Genomic DNA, 11,758 nt, shown 5'->3' with positions numbered 1-11,758 from the left:
GAGAAGTTCATGATGCTCAGGACTGAACAAAAAGATAGACTACAGCATTTAAAGCATACTGTTTAATATGACGGTAGCAGATTCTATGGAATTGTGACAAGTGGTAGGCAAAAAAGAAAGATTGCTAGAGGGCTGTTCTTACCTAACATACTTCCTACTATTGTTTATTATTGAGCATCTGCTATAGGTGTTCAAGAAATACTTGTTTGAGAATAGAATCAGAACTCACATCCTGTTTAGAAGTAGCTGTTTTTGCTCTTAATTCTCAGTACCTACTAGGTTCTGAGGAATTTGCTGAAATTGTAGAGCTCCTTCGGTGAAGTCAAATCCAGCACTTACCTCAAGTTGTGGTATTTATAATTAGCTGCCGTGAGTTCATATCTAGTGTTTTCTTTTTTTTGTTTTGTTTTGTTTTTTAAATTTTATTGGGGAATATTGGGGAATGTGTGTTTCTCCAGGGCCCATCAGCTCCAAGTTGTTGTCCTTCAATCTAGTTGTGGAGGGCGCAGCTCAGCTCCAAGTCCAGTTGCCGTTTTCAATCTTTAGTTGCAGGGGGCGCAGCCCACCATCCTGTGTGGGAATTGAACTGACAACCTTGTTGTTGAGCTCTCGTGTTCTAACCAACTGAGCCATCTGGCCGCCCCTTATATCTGGTGTTTTCTTGATGTCTTCTTGCATATCAAGCCCTAGGCTGCTAAGAGCAGTCGGGTGGCAGGGTAGATCGTTACCTCAAATGGTCTAAGTGTATGGACTTAGTAAATGCCTAAATTGCAAAATAATTTTAAAATTACTTTCTGTTTTATATAATTGGAAATTCCTTATTGCCTTTGTATATTATTTCTGGAATTTTGCTGGAAATAATGTCTCCGGTGGGAAGTGGGCGTGGGAATAGGGTAAAGGGGGTGCAGTGAAGAATCTGTTAAGATGTGCTGTGTAGCCAGCAGTTGGTGGCTGTCACCACTAGATGGTGACCTTGTATTGGCCTGGTGAATTGCCCATTAACAAAGGGTGGCAGAATGTCACCTATAGGTGGTTGAAACCCACAACCATGAACTGGAGAAGTTTTTTGATGTTGTGAAATAAAACAGTTGATGAGAATTGATGTAATAAAAATTGAGGAATAGCAGTGTCCTTTCAACTCTTTGTGCAGACTATGATGAATTGAGAATCGGTGAGCATCTGGCTCAAAACCTGCAGTGTCGGGGAGTGAGGGGAATACTGTTTTGGGAAGCAGGAAACTTGCATTCTGGTTCAACTGCTGCCATTTGCTTGTGGTATTTTTGGCAAGTCATTTAACTTCTAGGGGCCTCAGTTGCTTCATCTGTAAAATGGGAGATGATAATACCTAACTTGTCAGATGCTGGGTCAGTTTACCCTAAGACCTTTTCCTGTTTTACCAGTGAAAGAAAAAAGAGGTTGAGCTTTAGTGTCTCTTTGAAAGGACAAGAAAGAAGGGACTAAAGAATCTTGGTTGGTCCTTGTCTACTTTAAAAATTTTTTAGCTTTGTTTTTTGGTCAGGTGGATGGCATCTTAGTACATGTTTCGTTCATTGGGAGAACCCTGGGTATGAGCTTTTGCCACTGATTGGGAATAGGGCAGGGGACAGAGGTAAAGGCTGAGAGGGAAAAAGTTCTATAATAATATTGTGGGGGGTGTGTGTCTGTGTGTCTGTCTGCATGTGGGTCTACTTAGGTCTAGAGCCATAGAAAGGAGGAGAAATAGAAAATGCTCATTATTGCAGGGAATTATTATTATTAATTGGTCCAGGCACCCTCAGTTGTCTTGAATCTCACAACAACCTGTGAAGATGGTGGTCTTGCGTCCCTGCTTTTATGTCAGGAGGTTTAGGGGAAGAAGTCTTGTGATATTCAGTATGTACAAAGATTTATTTTCAATCTCATCGTTAATATAATAAGGACAGCACTTCTATTTCATGCTTACTTACAGGGCCTTGTACAAGGCACACTTTAACCACTGACCCAGAAGTAATTTGGCTTTTAAATGGACACTATTTCATGAGGAGAAAACAGTGTCTCTAGCAGGCAAATTTCTGGGAGGCTCAAGTCATGGCTGCTTTTTTCAGTTTTCTGGAGGATACTATGCAAATCCTGAGCTGCCTTTGGCAGAGAAAAAGAGCTTTGTTCTGTCCTCTGTAATCCAGAATTTCCATAATTGAACCATGGGGAGTGTCTCACTCAGTCTCAGAGTAATTAGTGTTTACCCAACTCATTAAAGGAACTTGATTGTAGCCTTTCTTATATGTGAACCCATGGAAGGCTCTTTACCCTAGCCGTTGTCTATATCTTGTTGTTGGAACAGAATAAATAAAAGCAGATGAAGATTTGCTATCAGGGAGGGAAAGAAACAGAGGGCTATGGAATTTTGAAAAGATACATTAAAAAGAAGGTGAATTAGATGAGGCCAGGGACCGTATACTATGAGATATGTTTCTGTGACTGTCTATTCAGTCCTCTCAGGAGTTATTGCCTTTGAGCAATTGTTGAAAGTAGTCAAATATTCTCTTTCTAGTGCCCCTGGTGAGCTTTGATTAAATTAAATTGATTCTGAAATTCTCTTTGGTTTGAGGACGGTCAGGAAAGCTGTGCAGCCTGAGCTAGGAACTGGCATGTAATCTAACTCTGCACTCAATCATCAATACCCTTGTCTTATAGTGTATTTTTCAAAGTTTCTCTTGACAACATTTTTATTGTATAGCCTTAATATACCTGGTGTCCCCTATGGCTCTGTCTTTGCGTGGTGTTGGCTTTCTTCTCTGAACCCAACAATAGAGATGTCACCGGAAAAAATACTCAGTAGCAACCATGCTCATTAGCTAATGCACAAACTGTGGGAAACCTAGGGACATACATGTGTTTTGCTGCCAGTGTGGGAGAAATGATGGACTGGAGAGGAAGAAGGCGAGGGACATCCAAGGGATTGGCTGGCGGAGAGATTTCTAATGTGCCCTTTCTCCTCTCACGTTACTCTGGTGATCCATTGCCCGCCTTTGTGGGCAGGCAAGCAGCAGTACCAGGCAGAAGTGGCAGCCCAAGGGTGGTGAGAGGGCAGCTCCAGAGACAAAGTGAGAAGCCAGTAAAGCACAGCACCTGCATGCCCCCTGCGTGTTCCATTAACCTGCTTTCTGCTTCCATCCAGTGGGCCAGCCATTATACCAGAGGCTCTGTGCTTCTACATGTGCCTGCAGATGAGGCGATGAGTTGTTTCCCAAAGGCCAGGGAAATGCGTAGTAGTGGTGGTGGTGGTGATCGGGGAATGGTTGAATTCAGATTGCAACCTTTAAGATGTTCGACTTTGAAGACCATCTTTCTTTAACTCACCTGGAGAACAAACAAAGCCTAAGTTTTTACATCTCTCCCAGATAGATATTGTTTGCAAAACAGTTGGTAGTCCTAAGGGAATAAAAGATGAGCGTACAAGGCAAAATGGTGAGACACATGAGGAATAAAAGTTCTATGGAAGAAATTTAACAAAATAAATAAGCTAAACCAGAGGAAACAGACTGAACAATAATTTAACAAATAAACATAATTATCCTTAGGGATAAAGGAAAATATTGATAAATAAAACAGAGAGAGGGCAATAGTAAGAGAAACCAATTGAAAATATCAGACACCCTAAATATAACGGTTAAAATAAAGAACTCAATGGATGGGCTGCCTATGAGAATGGATACAACGAAGAAGATATTAGTAGACTGAAATGTTGGAATGAATTTTCTCAGAAGACAGTGGAAAAGGATGAAGAGATGGCCAATTGAGAGATGTGGAGGATGGAAGTAGAAGTGTAAATTTCCCCCAACAGAATCACAGAAGGAAAGACCTTTAACTGACAAGACACAGAGAGTGCTGAACAGGAGAGGTGACCTCACACAGAGACATACCACAGTGACATTGAAGGAGATCAAAGAAAAAGAGAGCATTCTAAAAGATTTCAAAGATCAAAAGCATATTACCCAGAAGGAACAAGAAAATCAGATTATAATCATACTTTATATGATTTATACTTATAATACTTTAGGTACTCATATGTATGACCAACAGCTACACTAGATATGGGAAAGCAGTGAATTGACATCTTCAAAGTGTTGAAGAAAAGACAGTAAAACTAGAATTTTATAATGAGCGACATAGTATTTAAATACGAGGTTGAGCTTGGGATCATCTTCTTCTAAATCTCTGCACCATGAGAGCCAAGAGGAGGAAGGAGCAAATGCATAGGCTGAAGCGCAAAAGAAGAAAGATGAGGCAGAGGTCCAAGTAAACCGCTAGCTTGTGCACCCATGGAAGCCACAGGAGGAAAGCCAAAGGCCAGGGACACGGGGGTAAGTCATTGGACTGCATGCCTATTGTCTAGAACTTCTCAATGGATCTAGAACATCCATCGCCATCTGTTCCCGTGACCACTTTTTGAGAGACCCACCTTGCCCATACAAAAACAATCCTTTGCTCTGGAGCTGTGACATTCTGGACAAGTTCTGTTCTCAGTTGTGGCTGAATGTAAGGTGTACAATAAATCATCTGCTGTCGTAGCTGAAGGAAGAAAAATGCGAGTTTGAAACAGAGATTATTTTGGGGCATATGGTAGGTATCTCATAGTAATTACTACGAAGAATTCACTTTGAAAGAACTACTGAAGGATATATTCTAGCTGAAGTGAAATGAATCTGGGAGGAAGCAATTATATTCAGGAAAAAAGGTAAATAAGTTACAAACACAGAATGCATATTATTTTGAGTAAAAATGATTACTTTAAAAAATTGGCCACGGTATTAGGCCACAAAGAATTTATCATTAAATTCCAAAGAATCAACCTCATATGGACCAGTTCTCAAACTATAAAGAAACAGTCCAGCAATCAGAAATAATTATTAGCAACTTCTGTATTTATTGATGTTTCTTAAAGAATGGTTATTTGGTCATTCTTGTACTTTTTTTTTGTTTGTTTGTTTTTTGCATAAGGAAAAGAATTTTCCTTGGAACATATTCTTAGAAATGGAAATTCTAAGTTTTGTGACATGTGGATCTTTGCTTGATGTAGCCAAGTTAATTTCTAAAGTCCCAAGAATCCCTACCTGTGAACTAAAATTGGGAATTTTGTTGGATTGAATTTATACACTCATTTAGGGGTGAATGATATCTTTACAATATTGGAAGTTCACATTGTTGAACATATTTTATCTTCATCTAGGCCTACTCTCAGTAAGTTATGATTTTCTTTGTGATAGACTTGAGCTTCTTTTGATATATTTATTCCTATGTACATTACTACTATTGTGAGGGTTTTCTTTTCCTCCTGTACTATATTTTCTAATTGTGGATTGTCAAAAAATGGAGGTATAATTTACATACATACAATAAAATGCACAGATAGTAAGTGTTCAGTGTGATAGGTTTGATAATTGCTTACATCTGTAAAACCACCACAAGACTACAAAACATAGACTACGTCCAGCACCATAGAAAGTTACCATTTCCAGTCAACGCCTTGCCCCATGACACTTTTGAACTTTTATCACTACACGTGTTCTTGGACTTTATATAAATGGAATCACACAGCATTTACTCTTTTGTTTCTGGCTTCATTTACTTCATGAAATATTTTTGGGATTCATCAGTGTGTGGTATATATCAGTAGTTTATTCATTTTTATGGCTGAGTGATATTCCCTTGTTTAAATATACCAAAATTTATTCACCTTTCGATGAACATTTGTGTTTGGAAATGTTTTTGGTTTTTATGAATAAGGCTGCTATGCACATATATTTTTGTAATATATTTTAAAGAAAAATCTCTTGTGTAAATATCTAGAAGTTGCTGGGACATAGGGTAGATATGTTTGTCTTCCTTTTATTTCTTGGATTGTTTATCTTGTTATTGTTCATTTGTAGGGGTTCTTTATGTATTCTGGATATGAATACTTTGTCAGATACACGTATTAAGGATATTCTGTTAGTATTTACTTTACATATTTAGGCTATGATGTTGGGTGCATAAATATTTACAGTTGTTTTATCGTCTTGATGATTGAACCCCTTTATCATTATATGATGGCCTTTTTTTGTCTCTTTTGACAAGTTTTAGCTTAGTCTATTTTGTCATTGTAATTATAGTTACCCCGTGCTTTCTTTTGGTTGCCATTTACTTGACATACCTTTTCCCATTACTCCATTCTCAGTCTGTGTGTGTCCTCAAAACTAAAGTGAGTCTATTGTCATCAGCATGTTGTTAGATCTTGTTTTTTCCATCCATTCAGCCATTTGATTGGAGAACTTAATTTGTTTGTATCTAAAGCAATTACTGACAGTGAGGACTTACTACTGCCATTTTGTTGTTTTCTGACTGTTTTGTAGAGCTGCCGTTCTTTGCTTCTTATCTTGCTGTCTTCCTTTGGAATTTGAGGAGTTCACCAGTGGTATGCTTTGACTCCTTTATCGGAATCTGTTGTATATCTACTATAGTTTTTTCCTTTGTGGTTACCATGCGGCTTTCATAAAATATGTTATATTTGTAACATCTTGTTTTAGCTGATAACAACCTAGCTTCCTTAGCATATAGAAACATTATACTTCTCTTCCCTTCACATTTTAGGCTCTTGATGTTACAATTTACATATTTTTTATATTGTGTATCCAATAAAAATTGTTATTTTAAAAATATATTTGTTTTGAAACTTTTAAGCTAATCGTAAGCAAATTATGCACCACCATTACGATACTAGAGAATCTGACTTTGGCTATATGTTTACCATTACCAGTGAGTTTTACACACATACTTTCACATGTTTTTATGATGTTAATTAGCATCTTCTTATTTCTTCTTGAAGAATGCCCTTTAGCATTTCTTGTAAGGCAGGTCTAGTGGTGAACTCCCACACAGATGGAATTATAAATTCCCTAGTCTGTTTCCTGAGCTTGTCTCTATAGGGAAAGGAAGACATTTTACTCATTTTTGTAATCCGGCTGCCTAGCGCAGTACTTGCTTTCTAGTGGATGCTTAATGCATGTTGAGTGAAAAAGTGATTTTTGAGCTGAGGTTTTATATATAAGGTGGGCATATCAGGCAGACAAATGTAGGGAGGGTCTCTGAGGCAGGAAGCATAGCGTGTGCAAAGGCATGACAGCCTGAAAGACAAGCAAGTTCCAAGAGAAAAGGTTTGAGAAGGGTCATAGAGTGCTGAGGCATCAGGGAGCAGATTTCTGAAGGGCAAGACTTCAGAGGGATGGAGGCTGTTTCTGGAAATTGTAAGATCAGGTCTGTGACCACATGTTACCAAAGTCCATGAAGGTGTAAGGCCCTGGGAATGAGTAAGTCAAAGAATTGTGACGCTGAGGTCCAGGGTGGGGGAATACATAGGGATACTGAAGTCACCAGGAAATGGCAGGACTGGGGGAGGACATGGAGACAGAGTTCGATGTCACAGGTTTCAATAAATACAGTAGAGTGAGTCTCTGAAGGGCAGAACAGGGTCAACATGGCTGTGCTCCAAGGGAAGGGGGCAGTACTAGCCTGTGAGCCGTGTAGGAATTGGGTGATTTTCATGTCTTTTCAATCCAACAGGTCCTGGAAAACTCTATTCCCAAAGGTGTGATCAGAAGGATGCTGAGGAGTGATGGTTGGCTCTCCTCTGAGTTATGACCACCTTCCTGTTACCTCCTAACTGGATCTGGTTTAACCCGGAGGCTGCCTCCGTGGGGAGATGGCATGTTGGAGGGACTTGCTGTGCTTTGTTTGTCTCATTGTTGGCATCTGGGTCCACCAGGGCCTTGATCTGCCCTCCCAGATGCGAGACCTCATGCTCTCAGGCCGCAGAGGGATTGCGGTAAGGGAAGCAGTTAGGGACCCTGAAAAGCTTCCTCGCCCCTGCACTCTATCCCCTCACTGCTGTGTGGATGCTGTTGTGATTGCAGTTTGTATATTGAAGGGCTTTTATGTTAAATTATGTTTGGTTGGTCTAAAAATAAAATGCACTTCATCTAGGGAAAAGAAACCACCTTGAAAACCTTGAGTAGTTTTCTCAGTAGTGGGGATGGGAGGGCACCAATTCATCTCCACTCCTTTGTTCAGACCGCCATAAACATCTGCAGGACTCAGGCAGAGTGCACACGGAGGTACTGGCCTGCAGCTCCTCCCTTCTCTTCACATCCTGATCCCACCCAGTGTGCACAGGGCCCCCCAGCCTGCATCTCTCAGTTCCACCAGCACCTGCAAACAGCGGTCCTCAGGCCGCTGAGGGTGTGCACGCTGGGGTGTGGTTCACGGTAGGTAGGACATGGCAGACTCTGAATGTTTCGGCAGGGGCAGATTTCGAGGCCCCAAGTATCAGCCTGTTCAGTGCAGGCTTGGGTGGTCATGTCCCCTTGGACTTGTGGACTGCTTGATTCCATAGCTGTGGGTGGGGCATGGCCAAAGGATGGCCAGTGTGGGACCGTCTACAGTGTGGTGTCTTGGGCAGGGATCTAGCTGCCCAGGGCTAAGGGTACTTGTTCCCTTATATTGTTTTATTTTTGAAGTGACAGATTATGGCAGAGTAAAGGTCTCAGGCCATGCAGTGGTCTTTTTCTCTTCACACAAATGGGCTGTTTTAGGGGTGAACAGAAATACACTGGAATTAAAGGTTATGCCCTTCTTGAGAAAATACCTTAGAGTTTTCAAACTCCGTAACCACCTTGGCCCACAGCCAAGTTTTGCCCATGAGTTAGGGCTCTCCTGGGGTGGAATACTTCATGGACTTGGTTTTTCTCTCCCCTGGCTTCCTCTGAGCTCAGCTGCATGCCACTCAGGGTGGCCATGTACTGAGGGTCAGGAGGAGAAATGGTGTTTGGTTTTATCCTAAAACCAAATATTTACACACTTCAAAATGCTCAGCATTATATCTTTTGATTAGACTCTCTCCCACAAATAAGTTGGCTCTTGAATTTTGATCTAAAGCTGTTCACTGAAATACTTAGAAAATACACTACCTTAAGTTCCCCAGATATCCTAGTGGAGAAATAGTAAAACTCCTGCTCACCTGAGTGCTGTTCTGGGCTTTGTGACTCCCTTTTCCTTGTCTGCTTGATTAAAATCACACCCCACAAAGGCCTCACCGTGACTAGTGAGCGCTACCTGAGTGACAGTGCAGTAGCTGCCAGCTGCTGGCCCAGTCCTGCTGCTGGTGTCAGACGTGGGCCACTGCTCTCCGTACACACTAAGGCTGCTGCTCCCAGTAGCTCTACTTTTATGTAACTCTAGGAAGGGGACAGCAGGTGACTTGAATTCCAATCTTACTCTGCCTTCTGTTAGTTGCATGACCCTGCATAGGTCGCTTAACCTCTCTGAATATGATTTCTTCCTTTATCACAAGAGACCCCTTCTAACTCAGAGGAATATTTGGAGGATCTAATGAGCCAATGCAAGTCAAAACCTTCTGGAATGTGTAAAGCCCATTGAAATGAAAGAAATTAGTATCACTATGGTGCGAACCATCAATCACATCCCTTCCAAAGTGACAGCTTTGCAGGAGAACAGCTTTGCTATAGGGAGGGTGGAGAGATGATGGTGGAGGATGTAAAGTAGGGGCTGGAGAAACCAGAAAGATGGAGACAGAGGAGAATGAGGTGGAAGAACCTGTTAAAGGAAAAGAAAAATGACTAGAATTCAAGATCTCCTAGTGTTCACTACCAGGCGAGTGAACACACTGGCTCCATTAATACTTACTATGACCTTTCAGATATTTTTCTACCACTTTACCTTTTTAAAAGTACAGAAATCAAAATGATCTGGTTCCCTGTATTTTTTTTTTTTTTTTTTTGGTCGTGTCCCTTACTATTCTCTCCTGTCCCTTTTCCTGTGCACCAGCTACAATGACCTTATTTTTCTAGAACATGACAAGCTTACCCTAGCCTGAGGGCTTTTGTGCTTGCTGTTCCCTCTGCCTGGAACACCCTTCCCTCAATATCCACGTGTCTCTCTTTCCACTTCCTTCCTGTCTTCCTCCAAAAATCACCTTTTCAGGGAGGCCTTTAGTTACCCCCTGACATTTCATATCATATCTTGCTTCCCTGATTTGTTATTTGTCAACACTTGTCACTGTCTGTCCTTGAATACATTTTAGCATATATATCCTTTGTAACTTCTAACCACGAGGGCAGAATTTTTGTCTCGTTATTTACCACTGTATTTCCAGTGACTGAATAGTGCTTGTGGGCACTCAATAGTGGGCACTCAATAAATAGTTACTGAATGAGTGAATGAATGAATGGCAAACAGAAATGTATGGGTTTCTTCACAGTTAGTTTTTGATTTCTACAAGTGGCCACCAGTGATATAACTTATCCTAAAACCAAATATTTGCACAATTCAAAATGCTAAGCATTATATCTTTTGATTAAACTCCCTCCCACAAATAACTTGGCTCTTGAATTTTGATCAAAAGCTGTTCACTGAAATACTTAGAAAATACGCTGCCTTAAATACCCCAGATATCCTAGGAAGGAGGGCTTAACTCACCAGCCTGACTGACCCACAGCCCAAGGTGGGTCAACCTAAAGTGGGTGGAGGTCTCCCTGGGCTATTCTCTGAAGGGGCACTACCTTGGCTTGTGGTTTGGGTAGTCTGAGTTTGAGCAGCTCATGGTGTATTTGGAATAGATGGAAGGGGGAATTTTGTTGGCATCTCTGTGGGGATATGGCCTCTGAAGTGTGCCCATCATTATAACAGAGGCAGTGTCTTCTTATTGGTATTTTCCAAATTTTCTTCCTTCCTCTCTTCCTTCTCTTCCTCCCTCTTCCCACTGTATGGAAATCAGGAACGTATAACCGTTAGATAGATTTTTTTTCAGAGACAGGAACCCTGCAGTACAGCTTCTGCTATTTATGAAACAACTCAAACCCTTCTGTACTCAAATCTCATCTTTATGCAAATCATTACTACCTGGAAGTTTAAATGACCCTAGCTAATGATACATGGGGGAGAAATTGCTTGAAAATTCTCTAAATGCCGAGCCAAAAATGCTTTTTGCATCTTATTATGTGGAAAATATCGCTAAAAATGAGATTGTTTTTACGATATTCTCCTCCCTTTGTTTTTGTTTAATAAGGAATGCCTCCAGATTCTGTGTTGTACAGAAAACAGAAGAAAAGGAAGCAAGAGCACACACAATATGCTCACAAACGTTGGGACTTAGTGCATTTTTGAGGCCTGTGTATCCTAGAACAGAATGCTCAGTAGCTGTGAAAAATGCTTTAGGAAAGCACAGAATATTATGAGGACTTTGGTTCTTCATGGAAAGGGTCAGGCTGTCCTTAAATGGCTGACGTCTGAAGGGAGGAGCCTTTGAAAACCTTCAGAAATGTCTTTCCTTTACTCATCCTTTAAGCAAATCATGGGGACCCAGACCATGGTATGTGGAGCCCTGGAACGTCCAGAACATCATGGGATGACCAGTGAGCCTTTCTTCTGGTGTCTAAGACTGAGTCCAGTTTTAAGTTGAACTCTGCAACATGTTGAAAGGGTTTTAAGACTGAGCTGGGCCAGTAGCAGCCCAGAGAGGCACAATGAGGGCTTGGCCCCCTTCCACATCGCTCCTTTCTTTAGTTGGTCTTGCCTTCTCTCTCTCTTCTCATGTCTCCCATTTTTCTATCCTAGTGCATTTCTTTTATTTGTTATTTCTTTTTTCCTTTGGTCTCTTCTCTTTTTCCATATCTTGCCTCATATAGGGCATTTCTTGGTTGGTGTCTGACTCCAGCGGTCGTCTTCA

This window comes from Rhinolophus sinicus, chromosome 2, assembly GCF_057876585.1.
Source record: "Rhinolophus sinicus isolate RSI-liver-muscle chromosome 2, RSI-T2T, whole genome shotgun sequence".
NCBI lineage: Eukaryota > Metazoa > Chordata > Mammalia > Chiroptera > Rhinolophidae > Rhinolophus > Rhinolophus sinicus.
Note: the sequence above shows the minus strand (reverse complement) of the source record.